Source organism: Cyprinus carpio, chromosome B23 (genome assembly GCF_018340385.1).
Source record: "Cyprinus carpio isolate SPL01 chromosome B23, ASM1834038v1, whole genome shotgun sequence".
Taxonomy (NCBI): Eukaryota; Metazoa; Chordata; class Actinopteri; order Cypriniformes; family Cyprinidae; genus Cyprinus; species Cyprinus carpio.
The window spans coordinates 18,984,088-18,994,951 of NC_056619.1; positions in this window are offsets into that span (position 1 = coordinate 18,984,088).

A 10,864-nucleotide genomic window follows, 5' to 3' on the forward strand; every position below is an offset into this window, starting at 1 on the left:
CTCTCCATCCCACCCTCCCCGCTGCTTTGATTGTGTGAATGGAAGGATGGGCGAAGGATGAATGAAGGCTGATGGATTGGATGGGTGTGTTTAGCCAGAGACCAGTGCCGTTACAGGAACCGCTGCAGTGCTGCAACCTTCTTCTGACTCACACACACAGCATCTCTCAGGTCCTTTTTCTTTTAGTCCTACATGTCTGTTTTTCAGGATTCTCTTGGTCAAGATTCATTTATGAATGAGCAGGGGTGAATGAGTCAACAGGTTCGTCATCCTGCAAGCAGCGGATGTCACACATCTGCAGGGAGAGGGAATGGAAGATAATGAGGGGAGAATCGATATACTGAGTTATAGACATAATGACAGAGATCCATCAACTCCGTGTTCTTCTGAGTCAGTCGTAAGTATATCAGGATGTTGACAAAATTCAAAGAAAGATTCAAAATGGGGAGCATTTGGGGACCTTATTTTTTTTTATTTATTTATTTTTTTTGATAAATATGTTAATTTACAAAATAAACCAAACCAAGTAAGAATGGAAATTTTGGATTTTCCCTCAACAGATTTTTATATATATATATATATATATATATATATATATATATATATATATATATATATATATATATATATATATATATATATAATGTTAATTTACAAAACAAACCAAACCAAGTAACATAAAACCACCCCACCTATTAAATAAAATATAACATCATAGTTATAAATATTACTATAATTATAAACAATAACAATGCAATGAAGAATACAATGTAACAATCTATATAATTAATATTTATTAAATTGTATAAAACAATAAATATTTAGATGTTGTATGTTGTGCTATAAAATATATATATATAATTATGTTAAAATTAAATTTATAGGTTAAATTTAAATGATTAAATATATGATTAAATATATACATTGAATGCAATTAAATGCATAAATGTATTATGTAAATGTAATATAAATAGTAATTAATAAAAAAGACTATTAAAAAATAAGGGAAAAAACTATAACAGAGTAAAAAACAGGCAAGCAAAAATAACTAAACTGTCATGGCATTAATTAATTGAGATTTGTTTATGTATTGACAGTTTCAAGTAGCCTGGCACTGTGTGTAGTGACTAATTTTTATTCATCATGCGAACACAGCTGGCAAATAATTTTGTGAAATCTCAGGGGTCATTTTCTTGATTTGTGTGGATGACAAACCTTGTGTAACCTATATGACTCATAACTCTAAACCTACATCAAAGAAATCTGAATCCCACACACACACACAAAAAAAATATTCTCTTCTTTTTGGAAATGACAGAAACATAAAATGCCATACACAGCCAATTTCACAAATTACAGATAAGGAGAAAATGCATTTCCCATCTTGACTGTGAGAGCTGTCTGATTCACTATAACAGACTGGATCCTTTTATTCGAGAGCCAACCTGACAAAGAAAGAAAAACGTCTTTCATCCTGGACAAAAGAGGTATTCATTTTATGCATATCACTGATCTTGCTGTCTGATCAGTCCAGTCAAACCCAAAATACCTTGCAAAGAGCAAGAAGCCACCAAAGAATAAACTGCTGTTGGAAAATATGATTATTATATGCATTTCATGGTTCACGCTCTTCATTTTTCATTAAAAAAAAGAAAGAAAAAAGGGTGATGCATCAGTTTGAGCAGTGAAAGAAGTCTCATATGATCTGTCTGATATAATCAGTTGCTCCATGAAATATGAAACGTACAAAAAGCGAGCGATTTCAGATATCCATAAGTCAAATAAATATGCATAATTTCCTGGTGTGCTATTTGGCTTCACATTATATGTATCAGACTGACCCATAGAACACAGTATTTTTTAGACACCAACTTAGGTTGGATTATTACTGGTTATTATACTTTTGAGGACAGACAATTATAGTTAAAACATTTAGGAAAAATGCATACACAATCTGGGATGACTTTACCCATCAGAATGCAGATTTGAGAGTGGGAGCACATCTTTAAAGTCTTTACAAATATCATTGTCAATGGATTGTGGCTTTAATCAATCAATATCTGTATACATATATTTAGTAATCAAAGCACAGTGTAGCAGAGGGCATCTATTATTTATAGAGTAATTTATTCATCAGCACACTGGCCATACTGTCCAATGAATTGAGTCTGTCAGGCACACAGCATGTACAACCCCAACAACTCCAGCTAAAGAAATATTTTTCTTCCTGTAAGTATGCAAGATAAGACATCAAAACTCATCATTTTGACATAAATTGACACATAGACCAGACAGAACCTCTATTTCTCTCTCTTGTGCCTTCATATCTCTTTGAAGTGGGTTTCTCACTAGTCTCAAGTTGTTATTCTGATATACAAATCTGAAGATCAAAACTAGAGCAACAGGAGAGAGAAAAATGGAAATGTAGGGAACTGTATTTTGTGAATCTAGAAAAAGAAAAGGAAAGGAATTCTGCAATTAATCTAGAGAACATTTTTGCTCGATCAATGTCTGAAAAGGAGCTTTCAGTTATGTTTCATACATACTGCATTTACATTTTAGTCTCTCATGCTGCATTTATTTGATCAAAAATAACAGTAGTATTGTGAAATTTTTAAAGTTTGTGAAGTTTTTCTTCTCTCAGAAATCATTATAAAATGTAGATTTGGTGCTCAAGAAACATTTCTTATTATAATCAATGTTGAAATCAGTAGTGCTGCTTAATTTAATTTTTTTTTGTGATACATTTTTCAGGATTCTTTGATGAATAGAAAGATCAGAAGAACATTGTTTATTTAAAAAAAAATCTTTTGTAACATTATACATTTATTTACTGTACATTTTTGATCAAATTAATGCATCACTGCTGAATAACATTATAAATTTTTGTCAAAACGAAAAATTGCAGTGACCCCAAAAAACGCTAGTGTATGTATCAACAGATGCTACTCCTAAAATCAGTTTGTTCAAATTGCTTTAATACAGTAAAAGTATAGAGATAATTTAGTCTCAGAAGAATCTGATGAGACATGTTTGAGTTCATATTGAGATCTCAGGCTTTTATTTGAAGATCTGTGCAAACCACTCTCTACTAACGGACTATTTCCCAGAAGAAAAATTCAAGCGACAGAAGACTCAAGCAAAAATTGTCAGTTTGCTCTCTATTTAAACCCATTGAATCAATTTAAATATTAAGGAGACCACATCTGCAATCTTTCTTTTCTGTGGAAAAAGTTATCTGGAAATGAAAACGTCAGAATCATGCCTAGTCATAGTTATTTCTCATTAGGTGTTCTGGAGATAAATGTCCCTCCCTTCCTCACATCACTTCATATATATGTTGAGTCATCCTCTGTGTGTGTGTAGTGTAATTTGAGCTGTGTTTTGTGGAAAAGATTAGATCAATGTTGGAGCGTTTTGGCCTTCAGTACCTCAGTCCAAAAAACCCACAGGGACTATGATACCAACAACATCATCTGCCCTCTTCTCCTCTCCTCTCCCTCCAAATGCTCAGCTTCTTTTCAAAGTTACTCTCTCTCTAACACAAACACACATAAAAGAGAGAGCGTAAGCCTTATAAAATAAACATGATTCTCTGCTCATCTCTCTCTATGCTACAGGGAAGGCAGGATATCTTTGGGGACACAGTTTCTCTCTCTTTTCTTTTTTCTCTCTCTTCCCATTCTCAGAATAGCTTCTTTCCCCTCACGTGCTGAGGATGCTTCAGAGCCAAACAGAATAAGTAACACGTGAAAGTGTGAAATCTCACTTCGATGTAAAATGCAAGACATGAAATCAGGCCAGACAGACGGGAGTATCGAATCGGATCAATTATTGGCACAATTATGCATACAAAAAGGGAAAGACGCACAATAATGCTCCAGTTTTTCATTTAAAAAGTTTATAAGGTAGTGGTACATATGCTAATATAGCACTCAGACTGAAAGAGAGATGGAGAGAGAGATGGCAAGGATGGAAGGTTGACAGGTGGAGTGGGAGGAGTAGCTGTGACTGATGCATTGGCTCATCTTGGTACTAAGTGTGTATGTGTGTGTGAATGTAGGGTAAAAATGACTGCAACGGCTGATATTCAAGGCCGCTGACAGGAAGGTAAATTAGAAATGTAATCTCCACACCACAATATGCACATTTTTGTTCATTTATATGCAAGCATTGGCACTTCTCAAAGAAGACAACTGCCGAATGTGGTCTAGAGCAGCTAGTGAGATAAAACCGATGTCGCCGACATCTTTAGCTGAACAGCAAGTATGTGTCAGCGTGTCAGATTTTCAAACATGATGAGTCATTAAGATTCTGAATCTCCCAGGATTCGGTGTTTTTCAGACTTCTGCAGCGAGAGCGAGACGAGCGTGGGAGTGAAAAGAGCAGAGACGTATCATGATGCTTCGGCAGGGGCAACTGTGAAAGGAGTGTGTGTTTGTGTGTATTGTGTCTGTGCATTAGAGGTGTGTATGGAGGCACTGGCTCTCTCTCTCTCTCACACACACACATGCACATTTTATGCTCATGTATTCTTTAAAGATGAAAAGGTTTGAATTGCTGTTCAAAATACAGGGATGCAAGACTTGACTTGACTTCTAAATTTTCCTATTTAAAAATTAATTTAAAAATCCACAGTTAGAATGTTTAGATTTCATTGTGTTAGATAACAAAATATCAAATCTACTGTCAAGTTACACAACAAGCTACAAACAAAAACAAGTTATTACAAGTTATTAAAAAGAGCAATATGCTTTTACAAATATAAAAACTAAATTATCCAGTCACTGAGGTTTGTGTATGAATAACTGAATCATCCAAATTAGAGTGACAGTATCAAACTCAGAGGTAAATTATTAATAAAGTTACCCTAATTTATGAAAACAATTATTTGTCCCCCTGTTCATATACATCTGAATGAACTGATTTACTAAAATGAATCTGACTTTCTATGTGGGAAAGAAGACCATTTAGGAGAAACTGATTCACTAAAATGAATCGGAGAGGACCAAATGAATCAGTTCACTTCTAAATGTACACGACAGGACTGTCAGAACAAACCGATTCACTAGAATGAATTAGATTTTCTATCGATACATCAGAGGACTGTCTAAACAAACCAATTTATTGAAATGAATCTGAATTTTCTAATGCAACATATGAGAAAGAGGAAAGAGGACCATCCAAAAAAAAAAAAAAAAAAACTAGACTTCTCCAATGCTACATGAGAATTATTTTTAACCACAAGTATTAAAAACTGTGATTGATATAAACATGAAATAAAACAAAATAAAAATATTAAATGAAAAACTATAGCTTATTAAAACTTAACTTAGACAAACATTTTAAATATTCCCTTGGCAGCTAACTAAAATAAAGTTTGAATAAAGTTTAAGTAATAAAATTACAAAAAAAAATGAAATGAAAATAATTATAGATAAATAGAAATATTCTGAAAAAAAAATACTAATATAAATATCAAAAGCACATACATTTATAAAATTACTAATAATAAAATACTAAAATTGAAATTAAACCATAACTAAAATCTAAAATAAAGTTACTTCAAAATATTAATATATAAGTATACTATAGTATTATATACTATTATAGCACTTATAATAGTTATATTATAATTATATACTATAAAAGCACTTATATACTGTTGATCTCTCCTTCGTCTGATTGCTTCTTGTTCTCCTCATTTGGATAAAAGCGTCTGCTAAATGATTAAATGTACACTGCGTAAGATATGAAAATGAGGTCTGTCCGAACATACTGATTCAGTACAATGAATCCTGCATAAGTGAACAGACCAATTAGGGCTCACAACATTTGGTCATGCTACACTGATAATCTTTAAAGAAAGAGCTAGGGCCAGAAAAGGTCTAACATAATTTGTTTAAATATCCATTGATCTGATAAGCTGTTATCTAACAGAATGACACTGAAGTATTTTGTAAGCATGTCCAAACACTTATTGTCAAAACTGCATATTTTTGTATTATATGCTAGATTAGATGCTCCTCTCAAACCTATATTTACAACCTCTCAATTTCTATAAACACTTATTAAAACCCATTATTTACTGAATTTAACCTGCTGGACTGACTTAAATGACAGTGTGTTTGTTTTGTATGGTGCTGAGAGCCGTGGGAACGGAGCGAGGCCGGTGGAGTGATTGGGAAATGAGCGACACCTGCTCCACTCACCGGTCTCGAGTCCCACGGAGGAGATCGGGAGGATACAAAAGAGGAGCGACGACACTGAAGGACGAGAGAGGACCAGGCTTGGGCTTTATTTTGTGTTTGGTTTTTATTTGTGCGCGGCAGTCGACCGTGAGGGGCTGTCGCGCTGTTTTGTATTTATTTTGTCATTAAAGATTTATTTGAATGTTCGCCGGTTCTCGCCTCCTTCTTCCCGTGATCATGGAGTTTTTATTGTTACAGACAGCATATGTGTACAAAAGTGAGCATCTGGAGGATGGTCTTTCACATTCTGTGCACATAGAGAGAATAATTGAGGGACAGATTGATTATGCCCTGACTGACACAACAACAGACTGGACGCATGGCATGTGTTTGAGTGCATTTCATGCTTAAGACCGTGAAAGAGACCGTGTCAAACATGACATGAGGTTAAGCTATAGACATATGCTGCTGCACAGACCCTCTCTTCCTTCCACACACACACCACACACACACACACACACACACACACACACACACACGACACTCAGGGCATGTGTGTATTTCCTTAAACTGCTCTGCATTTCTGAAAAGGTCAAAGCACAAGATGAGTGAGATAAGACAGAAAGAAGGGAAAACTATGAATGATTTTAAGCAGCAGGGATAGGGTGAGGAGTATCCTATTATTTTGGAAGTCTATATAAAGCTCTTGTCACAGTATAGCTCTAATGTCTTTAAGTAAATACAAAACTGCATTGAGGATTTTCCATAGTTGCACAACTGTTTTGTTCTTGTTCTCAACAGTCATCTAAACAAACTTCATTTACAGGCTTACATAAAATCAATATAATTATAAAACCTACTTCTTTCTGTCTTATCTCACTAATTATTATACCATCTTTTTTATATATCATAATACATAATCTTTTTTTTTTTTCTTTTTAAAACTATTTATTTTAATTATTTAATTAAAAAACTAATAATAAAATGGAATAGATTCTAATCATTAAATGGATAATTCCATTTCTGGATGCTGATTGGTCAATACAGCATTTAAAAGTGTTAAAACACTCTTTATTCTAAAACCACATAATCTGATGGAAATGGTATAAGCCCATTATATGATGAAAACATGTTTACATTAACTCTTTTTAAGGAAATGCATGCTTAAAATAAGTAAAAACAACAGGAGTGAACAGTTCCTTGGTCCCAATCCAATTTTAGTGCATGGAGAAAAAGAAACTTGGACATTTTTTGGTGAACTATTTCCTTAATATCTCATGCAGTTTTGCTTCTCAGATACATTTATCCTGCTAAATTTTTACTGGAAAACATTGCAGTATGATATTGAGTGTACTCTGTATGCAGTGAGTGTGCAACTCTTGTAAACTAGATAACAGCAGTTGACTGTAAGAGGATTGAAGCTGGACAGCATTTCATCGCTCATTTGTGGAAATGCCTCCACTGACTAATGACAAGGAGTCACTCACAACCCAGACAAGACCATACAAAGAGAATATTTAACCAAGATATAAAGGAAAAGAGAAGGATAGAGAGAGAGAGATGAGTCAGAGAGATGAAAACAATAAATTTGAGACAGAGCAGAAAGGACGGCTTGTGTTAAAGTGAATTGGATATGAGCAGAGAGATCCCAAAGGACTCGGCCTGGATTCTCACTGTTGAAAAAAAAAAAGAAAAGAGAAACACACCTCACTTTCACAGCTGATTGGTCCAAAGTCACCCCCAATTTATATCGGCATTGTCCGAAATGCTAAACCGTTAAATATTGAGAAGAGTTAACATAGAGAGAATGACCCAAATAATGACAGAAGTGAGCATCTTCTTAACAACTCTCTCGCTTCCTCACACAGGAATATGCCTTTCTCACAGTTCCTTGAAACCTGTCAGATCTGTAGATTTTACAGACAGCCTGAAGTGGGATCTTAACCTAGTTTCACTTCTCTGCTGCAGCTTTGTGGCATCAGGTAAAAAATGCAGAGGAGATCACACATGCATACACAGTACACACACACACACACGCCCTGCATTGTTTCCTAGAGGCTAAGTAGTCATTTATTGTCCAGTGTGTGGAATGCCATTGTACAACGTTACATAACTCAAAAAAAAAGTCTTCCTGGCATTAGAACCAGTGCTGATAACATTCCACTGCCCTTCAAAATGACCTTCAACACACACATACAAACTCAGATTTCTACTCTTTTCCGATCTGACATCCTTCTTCATATTACAAAGCTATGAGGCTGCTTGAACATTGTCTAAATGTGTGTTTGAATGGATTTGTGTGAATAATGTGTCCATGTGTTTTTACACGCTGTGTGTTGTATGTGCACAGCTGAGTAATTCTGAAACTGCGGGAAATGCAGTGAAGCATGCACATCCAAACATGACTAATACAGGTACGCTACAAAAGAAATAAAAGGCAAAATCAAAACATGATGTTGCTTTTTCAAAATATTTATTCATTTCCTCATCAAACAGATGTACTGTATAAAGTCTCAAACTCTTCATCAGATTTTGGCACAAATTACAGCAAAATGGTGAAAAGAATAAATATAATTTTTATTTTTTCATTATTTATTATTATCTCTAATAACACTACTGCTGAAAAGTTTGGGGTTGGTAAGATTTTATAACGTTTTTTATTGCTCACCAAGGCTGCATTGATTTGATCCAAAATACAGTAAAACAGTAATATTTTGAAACATTTTTACTATTTAAAAGAACTATTTTCTATTTTAATATAATGTAAAATGTAATTTATTCCTGTGATGTTAAAGCTGAATTTTCAGCATCGTTACTCCAGTCTCCAGTTACACATGATCCTTCAGAAATCATTCTAATATGCTGACTGGTGCTCAAGAAACATTTATTATTATCAATGCTGTGATGTGTAAACATTTTCAAGAGTATTTGATGAATATAAAGTTCAAAAGAAAAGCATTTATTTGAAATAGAAATCTTTGGTAACAATGTCAAAGTCTTTACTGTAACTTCTGATCAATTTAATGCATCCTTACTGAATAAAAGTATTAATTTCTGTTGAACTTTTAAAAGCTCAGAAGCACAATTATTTGTTGAATAATTTACAGTGTGTGCAAAACGTGGGTTACACAACTCACGAAAATCATCTCGCTTTATCACTCTGTCCATCAGACAAGCATGTCAGCTTCTGTAGAGGTCCAACAGGATTTCCTGAAGCATCAGTGAAGATCCGGTACCCTTGACTTCCTTGATCCCATCCGGAGTTCCAGGTTCAGGCTGCCGAGAGCTTCATCAGGACAGGACTTACAAGGCTTAATCTGTAGTCAGAAAACAATCATGATCACACATCCTGAGCCCCTCAAATGCGGTGTGAGTCATCAATCAAAAGACACATTGGACCCCATTTGCACCCATATTAAATGTAAGCAACTTGTGATCAGATCACACCAAAACAGATATTACCGTACAAAATAAAATAATTTGCGCTCTTTCTTTGCTTACTATAATAGCTCATATGAAAGCAGTTAGTTTAACAGATGTCAGGAGTGTTGTCATCCAAGTTTTTTTTTTTAGGAGTTTGCGGCTAGTGTATTGTACGGGTTTCAAGTTGGCAGTGCTGCTTTGAGTTTGTGAGTTGTTTGTTTTTGATGAGTGACTGAAGTGTGTTAAAGGCTTGAATGGTTATTCATGTGCTAATGAAGATGTGAGTGAATTTCTCTCTCAACCACACACACACACACACATAATTAGAAGTCAAGGTTTGTATGAATGAAAACTAATTAGTTAATTTCATTCTTTTGTTACAGCTGGAAACATTTCTAATTCAGTGCAGCACTGTTGTGTGTGTTTGCTGATCAGTATTCAGACTGTGTGTGCACTAAGATGATTTGTATGCACGCTGTGTGCTCTTACAACTTGCATAAGCACCCCTCAGCTCATCCTGCATGCTGATTGGCTGGAACTTAACGTCACACAACTGTAAGGGTCTCATCTGACCACAGAATGATACAGGCCACACATGGAAACAATGGTATCCAGGCAACAATATCCCAGCAACAGCATCCGCCTCTAAAGGGATAAAGTGAAACAGGCAACTTTTTTTTTTACATTCACATTCTAGTGAATATTTGATGTATTAAAGTTAAGAAAATTCTGTCATTATTTACTCACCCTCATATCGCTCCAAAGCCACATTTAATCTGTGAAAAACATAAAAGAGAATTTTTAAAGAATCTTCAAAAAGTTTTTTTTTTCAATAAAACCACCATGAGCTGTCAAATACATCAATAAAACTGATCTATTGCAACTGTAAGGCTGTTTTATCTTTTATTTCTCCCTTCCTCCTCTGTTTTTTTGTTTTGTTTTGTTTTGTTTTTTCTGGCTGCCTTCTTATATTTTAATCTGCAGAATATCATCTGTATAAACAAAATAAGCTAGTAAAATAAATAAAAATGATGGTAAGACAGTTAAATTTTAATATCACATCCAGTCCCAGACATTCAGGGCTTAAGGCTGATCCTAAAAACATAGACAAATTACCACTGTGAATCACTGCTGGTGAAGATCCTTGTGTAACCTGCATTTGGGGGGATGCTGTGCTTGTTAAGGGGGCTGAAGAGACGGTAAGTCAGCCGGTTCCCTTCACCCTGAGGGCCAAAGGCAGGAGGAGACCA